Below are 14,131 nucleotides of genomic sequence, written 5' to 3'. Positions count from 1 at the left end.
GGGTCCCTGGGGAGGGGCTTGAAGGCTGCATCCCCAAAAGGAGGGCATCCAGTCTTCCCTCCTTCCAAGAGATCATCGTCTTTTACTATTTGAAAGCACTTTCACTTGTTCTCATTTGACACTTACCCTAAGAATCAGATAACCAGAGATTTTTTTGATACCCGTTTTTCAGTTACAGAAACTGAGGCTTGGCCAGGCGTCGTGGCTCACACCTGCAATCTCAGCACTGGGAGGCCAAGGTAGGCAGATCGCTTGGGCCCAGGAGTTTGAGACCAGCCTGAGCAACATGGCAAAACCCCATCTCTACAAAAAATACAGAAATTAGCCAGGTGTGGTGGCACGTGTCTGTAGTTTCAGCTACTCAGGAGGCTCAGGTGGGAGGATCACCTGAGCCTGGGAGGTAGAGGCTGCAATGAGCAGAGATCACGCCATTGCACTCCAGCCAGGGAGACAGAGTGAGGCCCTGTCCCAAAATAAATAAATAAATAAATAAATAAGAATAAAATTTAAAAAAGAAACTGAGGCTCAAAGAGAACAAGTGACTAGTTCAAGGACTTATTTTTACTAAGCTGGGACTGGATCCCAGGGTTCTAACCGCTTACCAGATCTTTTTCCATTACCCTCTTGTTTAACCACATCTTGAGCACCTGCTGTGGGCCAGGAGCTGAGATACTTTGGAGAGTCTTTCAGGAATATTGTCCCAGCTCCTGAAACCTTTAGGGATCCCCAAGTTCTAGACTCTGGCCAAAGGCGGCTGCCTTCACCCCCACCAAGGGAGACTCCCACAAACCAAGGGAGCCCTGCTCTCAGGTGCACAGGGCCTCTTCTCTCTGGGAGGTGACAGTTTTTTGAGGGTGGGTCCAGACACCTCCCAGGCTATCCCTCACGGGAGAGGATGGTCTGGACTGGAGGAGTAGAAGCAAGTAGGCACTGGGGAAGAGGAGGAGAGCGTCCTGAGTCCCAAGGGTCAGAGATAGGAGCAAGAAGGAAACTGACGTGTTGCAGGGCGTGTGGTTCAGGAAGTGAGAGAGGGGCTCAGGGTCGATTCTGCCTGCTTTTCCTTCCTCCGGCTTGCTCAGCGCTCTTCCCAGAATGTGGGCCCCAAACTGCCAGGTGACAAACCATGCCTCCACCCCAAGAGAGTCATCCAGCATGTTTGAAGCTCCATCTGGTCCTGTACACCAGTCGCACACCACCAAATGCAGACTCATGACCACTCCACAACCTCGCACACAGACAGGGCAAATCCCACTGCAATCCGTGCATCCCAGGCATGCAGGCAATGCGATACCGACACATGCCCGCTCCGCCCACGCCTGGGCGCCTGGGCCTCTGAACCCTGCTCCAGTCTCCTCAGTCAAGGGCGGCTGCCCCCTCGGGCCTCTTCCACCCTTTTGCCCCATTCAGATGCCTGGTTCCCAGCATTGCTTGGGTAGAGACTCCCGCCTGACAAGCCCCAGCAGGCCAAGTTGATGAGCCGGCCAAGCAAGCCTGTGTCTCCCCAGCGCCCTTCATGTACACATAACCCCCATCACCGGGAACCTAGGCACTCCGCACTGGCGCTATGTCTGGCCCACGGGTAGGGGGTGGTTCCCAGGGTCTCCCCAGACCCAGTGCTCTTCCCCTCTAGGGCCACTCTTGCCCGGGGTTGGGATGGACTGTGCTCTCTCTCCCTCAAACTAGGCCAGAGCCACGGAAGCCTGGGAAGGGATATGGGGAAGCACTTGTCACTCCAGACATCCCACCACCATCAGGGAGGTGGGCTGAGATAATGCCAAATGCACAAAATCCTCAAATTCTGGCTGGGCATGATGATTCACGCCTATAATCCCAGCACTCTGGGAGGCCAAGGCAGGAGGATCGCTTGAGCCCAGGAGTTCAAGACCAGCCTGGGCAACACAGCGAAACCCTGTGTCTACAAAAAATATAGGCCGGGCGCGGTGGCTCACGCTTGTAATCCCAGCACTTTGGGAGGCCGAGGCGGGCGGATCACGAGGTCAGGAGATCGAGACCACAGTGAAACCCCGTCTCTACTAAAAATACAAAAAATTAGCCGGGCGTGGTGGCGGGCGCCTGTAGTCCCAGCTACTCGGAGAGGCTGAGGCAGGAGAATGGCGTGAACCTGGGAGGCGGAGCTTGCAGTGAGCCAAGATCGCGCCACTGCACTCCAGCCTGGGCAACAGAGCGAGACTCCGTCTCAAAAAAAAAAAAAAAAAATATATATATATATATATATATATATATATATATATATAAATTAGCCAGGTGTAGTAGTGCGTGCCTGTGGTCTCAACTACTCGGGAGGCTGAGGTGGGGAGGATCACCTGAGCCCAGGGAGGTCAAGGCTGCAGTGTGAGACCTGGTCTCAAAAAAAAAGGCTGGGCAACTTGGCAAGACCCCATCTCTACAAAAAACTTAATCGGGGATGGTGGCGTGCACCTCTGGTACCAGCTATTCAGGAGGCTAAGGTGGGAAGATCACTTGAGCCCAGGAAGTCAAGGATACGGTGAGCTGTGTTCGCGCCACTGTACTCCAGCCTGGGTGATGGACCAAGACCCTGTCTCAAAAAAAAAAAAAAAAAATCCCCAAGTTCTTTCAGTGGTAGCACAGCTCAGGGGCTGACACATGGGATCTGGAGTCCTCTGGAGGCTGAGTCAGAGCCCTATCTCTACCACTTTCTAGATGTGAGACTTTGGGTGAGTTACTTAACCTCTTTAAGCCTTGGTTCCTCATCAATAAAATGGTAATGACATGAATTTCCACCTCAAAGGTTGTTGGGAGGATTAAGTAAATTAAAGAAAGTCTTAGCACAGGCTCAGAGCACATAGTAGGGATTTAATAAATGCAGGCTGTTTCGACAGCTTTTTGGATAGTCATCACAGTCACACTCACATTCAGACATGCAGACACTCAGCCATGTATACGCAAAGACACGGTGACACATGTGGACGCTCACAGACCCAAGCAAGCTTATCCTTCCCGGCATCACCCCCACCTCCCACTGCCAGCCCCAGGTTCCTACAGGCTCCTGACGTGCCCCAGTTCCTCCCAAGCAGGGAGGATTCAGTAGGATCTCCCACTTCCTTGGCTGAACTTTGGCAAGCCCAGAGCACTACCTTATGGGCCCTCTGGGAGTAGGGAAGGTGTGGGCAACATGAGACCCCAGGATGGGGCCTCCCCCAGCAGGCAAGGAGCATGGCAAAGGTGCCAGGCTGGCAGGGTCTCCAGTGCCAGAGGAGGGCCAGTTCCCCCCTCAGGGACAACAGAGGAAGGGGAGACTAAAGAGGAACCTCTTTCCTCTTGGTGGGAAATGAGCACTTACAGAAAAGGGTGCGTCTAGCCAGCCACAAAGCAAACACCAGGGCCATTGCCTAGGCAACAGCAGGCTGGCATGGGACAGGGCTTACCACAACCCCTCTGTACCTCCTGATTTACCCACTCAGCAGCCCCTTGGCTGTCTCTGGGGTCTCCATTCTGGTCTCTGGGCCTGTCTGCAGACTCCCCAAAGGGAAGAAGCTGTGCCTCCTCCATCAGACTGTGTGCTCCTTGAAAACAAGGGATTTTTTTTTTTTTTTTTTTTTTTTTTGAGACAGAGTCTTGCTCTTTTGCCCAGGCTGGAGTGCAGTGGCGCAATCTCGGCTCACTGCAAGCTCCGCCTCCCGGGTTCACGCCATTCTCCTGGCTCAGCCTCTCCGAGTAGCTGGGACTACAGGCGCCCGCCACCACGCCCGGCTAATTTTTTGTATTTTTTAGTAGAGACGGGGTTTCACCGTGGTCTCGATCTCCTGACCTCGTGATCCGCTCGCCTCGGCCTCCCAAAGTGCTGGGATTACAAGCATGAGCCACCGCGCCCGGCCAAAAACAAGGGATTTTTACCCCACATCAGTCTAGGGTCTCCCAAAAGGCATGGCCTGTGTCTTTCCCCTCAGATTGGAGGATGCTCAAGGGCCTGGCCTGAGTCTCCCCCTTAGACTGAGAGCTCCCTAAGGACAATGGCTGTTGGGTTTTCAGAACGGATTTGCCCTCCTAGAGAGCTTTGTGCATAGTGGGCTCTCAAAAATTATTTCTTTTTTTTTTTTTTTTAGACGGAGTCTCTGTTGCCCAGGCTGGAGTGAAGTGGCGAGATCTCGGCTTACTGCAACCTCCACCTCCTGGGTTCAAGTGATTCTCCTGCCTCAGCCTCTAGAGTAGCTGGGATTACAGGCACCTGACATCATGCCCAGCTAATTTTTGTATTTTCAGTAGAGACAGGGTTTCACCATGTTGGCCAGGCTAATCTCGAGCTCCTGACCTCAAATGATCCACCCGCCTCGGCCTCCCGAAGTGCTGGGATTGCAGGCATGAGCCACTGCGCCCAGCTCAAAAATTATTTCTTAATGGTGAAGATATGGAGAAATTGGATTGCTGTGGGAATGTAAAATGGTGTGGCTGTGGCCAGGCACAGTGGCTCATACCTGTAATCCCAGTGTTTGGGAGGCCAGGAATGCAAGACCAGCCTGGGAAACATATAGAGACCCCATCTTTATAAAAAATGCAAAATTGGCCAAGCATGATGGCACACACTTGTAGTCCCAGCTACTTGGGAGGCTGAGGTAGGAGGATCCCTTGAACCCAGGAGTTGGAGGCTGCAGTGAGCTGTGATCACACTACTGCTCTTCAGCCTGGGCCACAGAGCAAGAATCCCTCTCTAAAAAAGCAATAAAAAATAAAATAAAATTTAAAAATAAATGAATACAATGATGGAGTTGCTATGGAAATCAGTATGGCAGTTTCTCAAAAAATTAAACATGGACAGGAGGCTGAGGCAGGAGAATTGCTTGAACCAGGGAGGCGGAAGTTGCAGTGAGCCAAGATCGCACGGTTGCACTCCAGCCTGGGCAACAAAAGTGAAACTCCGTCTCAAAAAAAAAAAAAAAAAAAAAATTAAACACAGAATTACCATATGATCCAGTAATTCCACTTCTGGGTATATATCCACAACAACTGAAAGCAGGGATTAGAAGAAATGTTTGTACACCCATGTTCGTAGCAGTGTTATTCACAACAGCCAAGAAATGGAAGCAACCCAAGTGTCCATCTACGGATGAATGGACAAACAAAATGAGGTATATCCATACAATGAAATTGTCTGTATTATTGTATTACATATAATACATACATGATATGAATAATAATAATTGTATTATTTAGCCTTTTAAAATAATTGAAGGCCGGGCGGGGTGGCTCACACCTGTTATCCCAGCACTTTGGGAGCCTGAGGTGGGAGGATTGCTTGAACCCAGGAGTTCGAGACCAGCCCAGGCAACATGGTGAAACTCCATCTCTACAAAAAAAAAAAAAAAAAATTAGCCGGGTGTGGTGGCACACACATGTAGTCCCAGCTGCTTGGGAGGCTAAGGTGGGAGGATGGCTTGAGCACAGGAGATGGAGGTTACAATGAGCTGAAATCGCGCCACTACACCTCAGCCTAGGGGAGCCAGACCCTGTCTCAAAAAAAAAAAAATGAAATTTGACACACGCTACAATGTGGATGAACCTTGAAGACATTATGCTAAGTGAAAGGATTAATATTGGCTGGGCTTGGTGGCTCACGTCTGTAATCCCAGCACCTGTATTCCCAGCATTTTGGGAGGCTGAGGTGGGAGAATCACTTGAGGTCAGGAGTTCAGGGCCAGCCTGACAACATGGTGAAACCCTGTCTCTACAAAAAATAAAAAAAATAGCAGAGCATGGTAGCACACACCTATAATCCCAGCTCCTCAGGAAGCTGAGATGGGAGGATCCCTTGAGCCCAGGTGTCAAGGCTGCTGTGAGCCATGATCGCACCACTGCACTCCAGCCTGGGTGACAAAGCAAGACCCTGTCTCAAAAAAAAAAAAAAAAAAGGAATGAATGAATAAATATTATATCATTCCACTTACGGTGATTGAGAGTGGAATATCACCACTTATGGATAGCATAATAATATGGATGTACTTAATGCCACTTTACAGTTAAAAATGGTTAAAACTATAAATTTTGTTATATATATATACATATTTTGAGATGGAGTTTCGCTCTTGTTGCTCAGGCTGGAGTGTGGAGTACAATGGCGTGCTCTCAGCTCACTGCAACCTCCACCTCCCCAGTTCAAGCGATTCTACTGCCTCAGCCTCCTGAGTAGCTGGGACTACAGGTGCGAGCCACCATGCCCGGCTATTTTTTGTTTGTTTGTTTAAGTAGAGACGGGGTTTCACTGTGTTAGTAGCCAGGATGGTCTCAATTTCCTGATCTCGTGATCTGCCCACCTCGGCTTCCCAAAGTGCTGGGATTACAGGTGTGAGCCACAGCACCCGGCCATATTATATATTCTATAATTTTTTTTAAAAGGCCAAGTCAGAAATCAAACACACACAAAAAATAAAAGGCCAGGCACGGTGGCTCAGGCCTGTAATCCCAGCACTTTGGAAGGCCAAGGCAGTTGGATCACCTGAGGTCAGGAGTTTGAGACCAGCCTTGCCAACATGGTGAAACCCCGTCTCTACTAAAAATACAAAAATTAGCTGGGCATGATGTCAGGTGCCTGTAATCCCAGCTACTCTGGAGGCTGAGGCAGGAGAATTGCTTGAACCCAGGAGGTGGAGGTTGCAGTGAGCCGAGATCGCGCCATTGCACTCCGGCCTGGATGACAAGAGCAAAACTCTGTCTCAAAAAAAAAAAAATGTTGAAAGATGAAACAAATGAACAGGTCTCTCCTTGGTGCTCAGGAGAAGGCTCTGCCCACAGAGGTTGCCCAGGAGCTGGGCACCTCCTGCCTGGAAGACCTTTCCCTGCCATCCCTTCTCCACTGCACCTCCTCAGAGTCTCTACTGTCATCTTTGGAGCCCTGGAGGTCCCCGCACAGGGGGATCGCCCAGCCTGAACCTGGCACGCATCAGGTCCTTGGTGTTGATGGGGGCCTGCCATCCACAGAGGCTGCCATCCCCAGTCATGCACAAACTCTTCCAAGGCTGCCGGCAGGACCTTGGAAGAGTTTTCTTGGCAGAAACCTGGCTCAGTGTGGGGGTCCTCAAACCCACCAAGCACACACATGCCCGTTCCAACGCGCCACACGCTCACACCCACCTGTAACATACACACAAGTGTGTGCCCACAGAGACACCGCCGCGTCCTCTCAGGCACTCCTGGAAATGAGCCCGCACAATGAAGGGTGCACATCTTGGCTGCCCGACAGGCAGGTCCTGTGGCCAGCAGAGCCCCCTGCTGGCCCAGCGCTGGCATGCCTCATCTCCTTGACAACCCAGAGGGAGCAGAAGGGTCATTCCCTCAACCTCGCTCCCCAGGCCCCTAAGCTCCAACCTGCCCTGGGATCTTCCCCTCCCCATCTCCTACAGAGATGAATCCCCTGCAGAAGGACAGAGCAACTGTGGAATGGAATCTTGGGGTCTCCCTTTGGTCAAGGAGAGAGGCCAGAGCCCCTTTTCAGACTAGACTGGAGCAGTCATTCCTAGAGGCAGGGGAATGCCTGCAATGACTCTTCTCTAAGGTCAGCAGATCCATCCCCTGGTCTCACACTGGACAGCGCATTTCAGAGGAGACTAGGGGAGAGCTCTAGGTGTGACTCCGCCTGCCCCCCCGCCCCCCGGGAGTGCTTCCTGTTGTCTGACAGCCTGGGCAGAGGTAACAGGTGCACACACTGGTTTCCTTCAGGCAAGAGCTGGGTCCCAGTCAAGCTAAGACCATGTCCCCTCCCAGGGCAGGTCTCAGCAGATTCTGAAAGTCTCCCGGGGGCACATGGGGCTCCCTGCAGGGAGAGGCTGTCAGCCCCACCCCTGAAACCACCCACCCCCTCACCCCAGCCCTGCCCATCCCTCCCGGTTACCCCTACCTTCCCCTTCACACACGTGGCCCTGCCTATGAACTGAACCACTCCCTAATCCAGTCTGTGATGCCCAGAGGCAGCTGGACAGGTGGCAGGGACAGTGGCTCTGCAGGGACAAACAGCCTCCCCTGTGCCGCTGCCATGAGGGAGCCCCCTGGGCTGGGCTCTCTGGTCAGAAGAACACAGATGGCATCATCCTCGCTCCAGATCCTCCTCCTGCCTCCCCCTACCAGTTTGCCTGGCCCCACATTTGGAGACAGGATAACAGCCACACAGTCATGAATACTTGTTGAGTGCTTACTATACCCTAGGCACGCTGCTGTTAAATGCACTAACTCATTTAACAGCAGAACAACCTCTGGAAATAAAGGTGGCACACAGCACCCACCACCTGGAACTCCTGGCTCTCCACCGGGTTGGATGCTAGGCAGGGAATGCTGGGGTGACCTGCAGGGGCACCGAGGCGTGGGGACAGGGAGGCTGGTGAGAAAGTGACCACTGTCCTGGCATCAAGAAGGCTAACACAGAGAAAAGGCCACACTTGCCATTGGTACTGGCCCTGGCCCTTTTCTGGCTGTGTGACCTCAAGACCATCACTCAAGGTCACTCAAGTTTCCTTATTTCTTCAGCTATAAAATAAAGACAGGGATACCAGCCTGAAAAAGTTGCTGAGAACCAAGAATTAGGTGTTATGGCCCCAGCCCTCCATCCCCGCATCGGAGTAGACTCTGCTTCCTAGATGTCTCTGGAGTCTGCTCACTTCATTACACCATTGCCCTGCTCCAAGTGGCAGTCACCTCTCTGGCATCTGACAGTCCAGATTGATTATTTTAATATTATGACCACCAGGCCCTGTGGGACGCGCCTTGGCCCCCACACTCACCACACCCTCTTCCTCTGTGCTCTGGCCACCCTGGCCTCCTTCCACCTCCTGTGAGGACCAGGCACCCTTCCAGCCTCAGGTCCTTTGCACATGCTGTTTCTGGAATGCAACCCATGCCCTGATTCACTCCTACCCACCCTGTTGCTCTTAGCAAAAATGTCACTTCCCCAGGCACACCTCCTCTGGCCCCAGACTAGGTCAGTTACCTGTGCACCCTCTTGTCAGTGTCTACTTGTTTATGAGCTTATTTTGACCAACATCTCCCCACAGGGCTGTGGGTCCTGGAAGGCAAGGACCATGTCTGCTTTGCTGGTGGTCAAATCCCTGGCTCCTGGCCCAGGGTGGGTGCTCTGCACACTGTTTCTAAATGTTGGAGAATGAATGAGCCTTTCCTCAGAGAGTTAGGGGTAACCAGAACCCTGTCCCCAGGAGGGGTCTAGCAGAGGCAGGGGCTTTTTATATCCCCACCCCTTCCTCAGAGGGAACCAGATCCAGATGTCAGGGGTGCTGAATAAGGAAGAAAGGGGGGCCGGGCGTGGTGGCTCATGCCTGTAATCACAGAACTTGGGGAGACAGAGGCAGGAGGATCCCTTGAGCCCAGCAGTTTGAGACCAGCCTAGTCAACATAGTAAGACCCCATCTCCACAAAAACAAAAGTAAAAATTAGCCAGGCGCCGTGGGGCACACCTGTAGTCCCAGCTACTTGGGAGGCTGAGGTGGGAGGATTGCTTGAGCCAAGAGTTCAAGGCTGCAGTGAGCCATGGTTGTGCCACTGTACTCCAGCCTGGGCAACAGAGCCAGATCCAGGCTCAGAAAAAAAGGAGTGGGGGAGAAAGGGGTGGGGAAAAAAGGGGGAGCTGCTTCAATCCTCTTTGCATCTCTGTGCCCTCACCCCAGCTGGCCACACTCCAGCCACGAGCCCTCCTCGTGGGTTCTGCAACGTGCCAAGCCCTCGTCCTGAGACTCAGGGCCTGCTCCCCACATCCAAGTTCCCCTCTCCCTGGACTATAATACAGCGCCTGCCTGCCCCCTCCCCCTCCCCTTCTTCCCTTGACTCAACCCTTACCCTCCAGGTCTCAGCTTGACTTTCTGAAACCCTTGTCTAACTTAGCAAGCTAAGGAATCTGCCATGGTGCCACAGCTAATGTCAGCTCGGGATTGAAGCTGTGGGCAGAGCCCAGACTCTCAGCCACCTCATTATATGCCTCATTACTACCGGTTTCTCCCTCCAGGCCCCGCCCTCTCTGGGGCCTCAGTTTCCTTATGTGGGCTCTTCCATGACGAGGGACTTGGACATCTGTAGATTTCAGGAAGATTGGTTGAGAGGAAGAAGGTGGGGGAAGAGGTTAAGGGAGGAGGGGAAGGGGGGAAGAGAGAAGAGAGGAGGGAGGGGAGGACAACAGAGGGGCGGCTGCCTTGGGCCAGCCAGACATGAGAAACGCCAAGTATGTGAAGTACGCCAGCCCTGAGCTATGAATAGTGCGCCAGGCTGGCAGCCCAGGTGGGCCTTTCTGCCCCTCCCACGGGAGCTCTGCACAGGAGGCCTGAAATGGGGAATGGGCCATGGGCTGGGGAGGCACACTTGGGGACAGAGCAAGGGGTGTTGTCATGCAAACGAGATGCAAATACACAGCAGCAGGCAGGTCTGATTGGTGGATCCCTGTGGGGCTGGGAGCATAGGCCGAATGGTCACTCAGCAAAAGGCAGTGCCCAGCCTGCAGCACAACCCAGGGCCTCTGCCCACCCGCGCTGTGGCCCCCGCAGCTGCATTTCCCAGGCTTGGAGGTTCCTTCTGGTCACCCGTGGCCAAAATCCCACTGATGCTGTGCAGCCTCTGGAGGCCTCTAAAGGTCGTGGTAAGGCTCTGCCTGCCCTGGACACCATCCCTGACCACCCCAGCACCAGGTCAGCCACTCCTTGGAACTCACAGGTCTGACAGACAGCTGGGCACCTGGAAATTATGACATCCCCAGTCCCGGCCTCTAGATCCCTCTCATCAGTGATCCCGGTGGGACACACACTGGGCTTAGAGGCTAGAGGCCCAGTCCATGGCCCCTGTCCGGCCCCTTGTGTGCCCCCAAGGAAAGTGGTCACCTTCAGAGCTGGTTCCTCTTTCTTTCATCCTAGGACTGTTCACTGGGTGCCACCAAGGGCCTGGCACTGGGCTAGGGGGGCCAGTGACACAAGGGAAGATGAGTCAGAGGCCAGGTTTCAGGTCCCAACTGCATGACCTTGGTCAAGTCCTTTCCCTCTCCAAGACTCAGTCTCCTCAGCTGTAAACTGGGTCCTGGAGAGGACTCAGTGTTGAGTGCCTGGCATGTAAAAGTTGCTCAACAAATCAGTCCCGTAGTCTGAGGATTTTCAAAAACCAACAAAAGCAGTTCCTGGTTTTATAAAACCAAAGACATAGACACACAACAAATAAAGGTGCTATAGGGCATAGTGTTTAAAAGTTCCTAAGCAGAGCCTGGGCATAGTGCCTCATGCCTGTAATCCCAGCACTTTGGGGGGCCGAGGTCGGAGGATCACTTGAAGCCAGGAGTTAGAGACCAGCTTGGCCAACATGGTGAAACCTTGTCTCTACCAAAAATACAAAAATTAGCCAGATGCAGTGGTGCGTGCCTATAGTCCCAGCTACTTGGGAGGCTGAGGCAGGAGAATCACTTGAACCCAGGAGGAGGAGGTTGCAGTGAGAAGAGATCGCGCCATTGCACTCCAGCCTGGGTGACAGAGCAAAACTGTCTAAAAAAAAAAGTTCCGACTGGGCTCGGTAGCTCAAGCCTGTAATCCCAGCACTCTAGGAGGCCAAGGCAGGCTGATCACCTAAGGTCAGGAGTTAGACCAGCCTGGTCAACATGGTGAAACCCCATCTCTACTAAAAATACAAAAATTAGCCGGGCAGGAGAATTGCTTGAACCTGGGAGGTGGAGGTTGAAGTGAGCCGAGATCGTGCCACCGCACTCCAGCCTGGGTGACAGAGCAAGACTTGGTCTCAAAAAAAAAAGCTCTTAAGCAGGATTCAGAGGAAGCTGGTTTGAATCCTGACTCAGGCCCACTTCCAAGCTGTATGTCACTGGAGAAGTTACTAACCTCCCTAAGCTTCTGTTTCCACAGTTATTAAATAGAGATAATCCATCGCCCATGGGATTGTTGTGCAGATTAAAGAGACGGTGTGTGTAAAGTGCTCAGCACAGCAGTGTCCCTGAGGGCCACAATACTTGTTTGCTATAACCAATACTCCCATTGTTATTATTATTGGTGGGCAATGCAGTGTCAAGTGCTATGGGAACACTCAATTCATCAGTCAGCAGCATTCACTCAACGGGGCCTGGCCTAGAAGCTGGATATAGAGCAGTGAACAAGACAAAGTCCCTACCCTCGCGCGGCACGAGATCAGCGCACAGAGGAGGAAGTCGCCATATATTTGAGTGGTGGAGGGAGGCTTTACAGAAGATATCTGAACTGCGCATTGAAAGAGGAATAGGAGTTGGAGAAATGAAAAGGCAGAGAAGGCCCTTCTAGACGAGGGAAAGAGACGGTACAGCAAGTTTCTGGAAAGGGGAAGAGGCTGACATACTCCCACTCTGTTTTGGTTTTTTTTAGACAGAGTCTCACTCTTGTCACCCAGGCTGGAGTGCTATGGTGCGATCTCGGCTCACTGCAACCTCCACCTCCCGGGTTCAAGCGATTCTCCTGCCTCAGCCTCCCAAGTAGCTGGGATTTACAGGTGCCCACCACTATGCCCAGCTAATTTTTGTATTTTTATGTATGTATGTATCTATTTATTTATTTTGAGATGGAGTTTCACTCTTGTTGCCCAGGCTGGAGTGCAAAGGTGCAATCTAGGCTCACCGCAACCTCTGCCTCCCAGGTTCAAGCGATTCTCCTGCCTCAGCCTTCCTGAGTAGCTGGGATTACAGGCATGTGCCACCACTCCCAGCTAATTTTGTATTTTTAGTAGAGACGGGGTTTCTCCATGTTGGTCAGGCTGGTCTCGAACTCCCGACCTCAGATGATCCGCCCACCTCAGCCTCCCGAAGTGCTGGGATTACAGGTGTGAGCCACCACGCCCAGCCAACATACTCCACTCTTATCCTGCCCTTCCAACTGTACCTCCAGTTTCAGCTCCCATTTTCTTTCACCTGGTCTGCTGCCTCCACTGCCCGAGACCCTTGTGTGGCTCCGAAGTAGCTAAGGGAGCAAGTTCCTCAGTATGGCATGAGGAATACAACCTGATGGGGAAGGCAAGGGGCAGGATCTGGTCTCATTGGCCTTGCCGACCTGACCTCCTCCCTCTCCTCTGGGCCTTGTATTCATCAATCCCTTAAGAGGCCAGGCTGGTTCATGCCTCCTTGCCTGTGCTAATGCTGGGTCCCTCTGCCTGGCACGCCCTTCTCCCCTGCTCCTCCATCCCTTTCTTGTCCCAGCAAACACTTTTTTTTTTTTTTTTTTTTTTGAGACGGAGTCTCACTCTGTCATCAGACTGGAGTGCAGTGGCATGATCTTGGCTCACAGCAACTTCCACCTCCCGAGTTCAAGTGATTCTCCTGCCTCAGCCCAAGTAGCTGGGACTAAAGGTGCATGCCACCATGCCCAGCTAATTTTTGTATTTTTAGTAGAGATGAGGTTTCACCATGTTGGCCAGGACGGTCTCGATCTCTTGACTTCGTGATTTGCCCACCTTGGCCCCCAAAAGTGCTGGGATTACAGGTGTGAGCCACCATGCCTGGCCCCAGCAAACATCTTTCAAGCTTTGGCAAGCCTCATTTCCCCACAGTGAAGCCTTCTTCCCCTGAGTGCTGGAGCATCTTTGGAGGAGGCAGGGGCTCAGCCATGTTCATTGACAGAACCCTGGGGTCCCCCACGCCACTCACGAGAATACCCAGACTCCACACTGAATCACAGAAGACACAGAGAAGCAGAACTTAATCTACATCTCTCTGCTCCCACCACTAATTACATCTGCCCTCCCCACCCCTTCGTTATGCCAACCTTTGCTTGGATTTCAGGGCTCAGCTGTGGAAAAGACGGTCTACCTTCCCTGGGTGAGGGGTGTCCTCCCAGGCTCTTTGTTGTCAGAGAATACAGCAGTCACCACAATGACTGACCTAGGATTCTGAAAGACTCAGCTTTAATTTTTTTTTTGGCGGGGGGGGTAGGGGTGGATAGGGTCTTGCTCTGTTGCCCAGGCCGGAGTGCAGCAGTGCAGTCATAGCTCACTGTAGCCTCAAACTCCTGAATTCAAGCAATCTTCCCAGGTCAGCCTCCCAAGTAGCTGGGACTACAGGTGTGCACCACCACACCTGGCTAATTTTTTAGAGACAGGGTCTTGCTATGTTGCCCATGTTGGTCTCAAATTGATCTTTGGCTCATGCCTGTAATCCCAA

At 52.5% G+C, this 14,131-nt stretch overlaps 1 protein-coding gene across 4 annotated transcripts in view; it reads right to left on the bottom strand.

Annotated features, from left to right (window-relative positions):
- Positions 1 to 14,131, bottom strand: part of ARHGAP23 (Rho GTPase activating protein 23) — a 95,720-nt gene that overhangs the window by 62,477 nt on the left and 19,112 nt on the right. Inside the window, exon 1 of one of the 4 annotated variants that reach the window (XM_058445244.1) lies at positions 12,858 to 12,923. The exons of the other annotated variants lie outside the window; for them this stretch is intronic. The gene's annotated coding sequence lies outside the window, so the exon portion shown is untranslated. Of the gene's footprint in view, positions 1 to 12,857; positions 12,924 to 14,131 lie in introns of those variants that run through there. 4 annotated transcript variants of the gene reach the window in all.

This window comes from Hylobates moloch, unplaced genomic scaffold (genome assembly GCF_009828535.3).
Source record: "Hylobates moloch isolate HMO894 unplaced genomic scaffold, HMol_V3 SCAFFOLD_10, whole genome shotgun sequence".
Taxonomy (NCBI): Eukaryota; Metazoa; Chordata; class Mammalia; order Primates; family Hylobatidae; genus Hylobates; species Hylobates moloch.
This window is presented reverse-complemented; position numbering and strand designations above follow the sequence as displayed.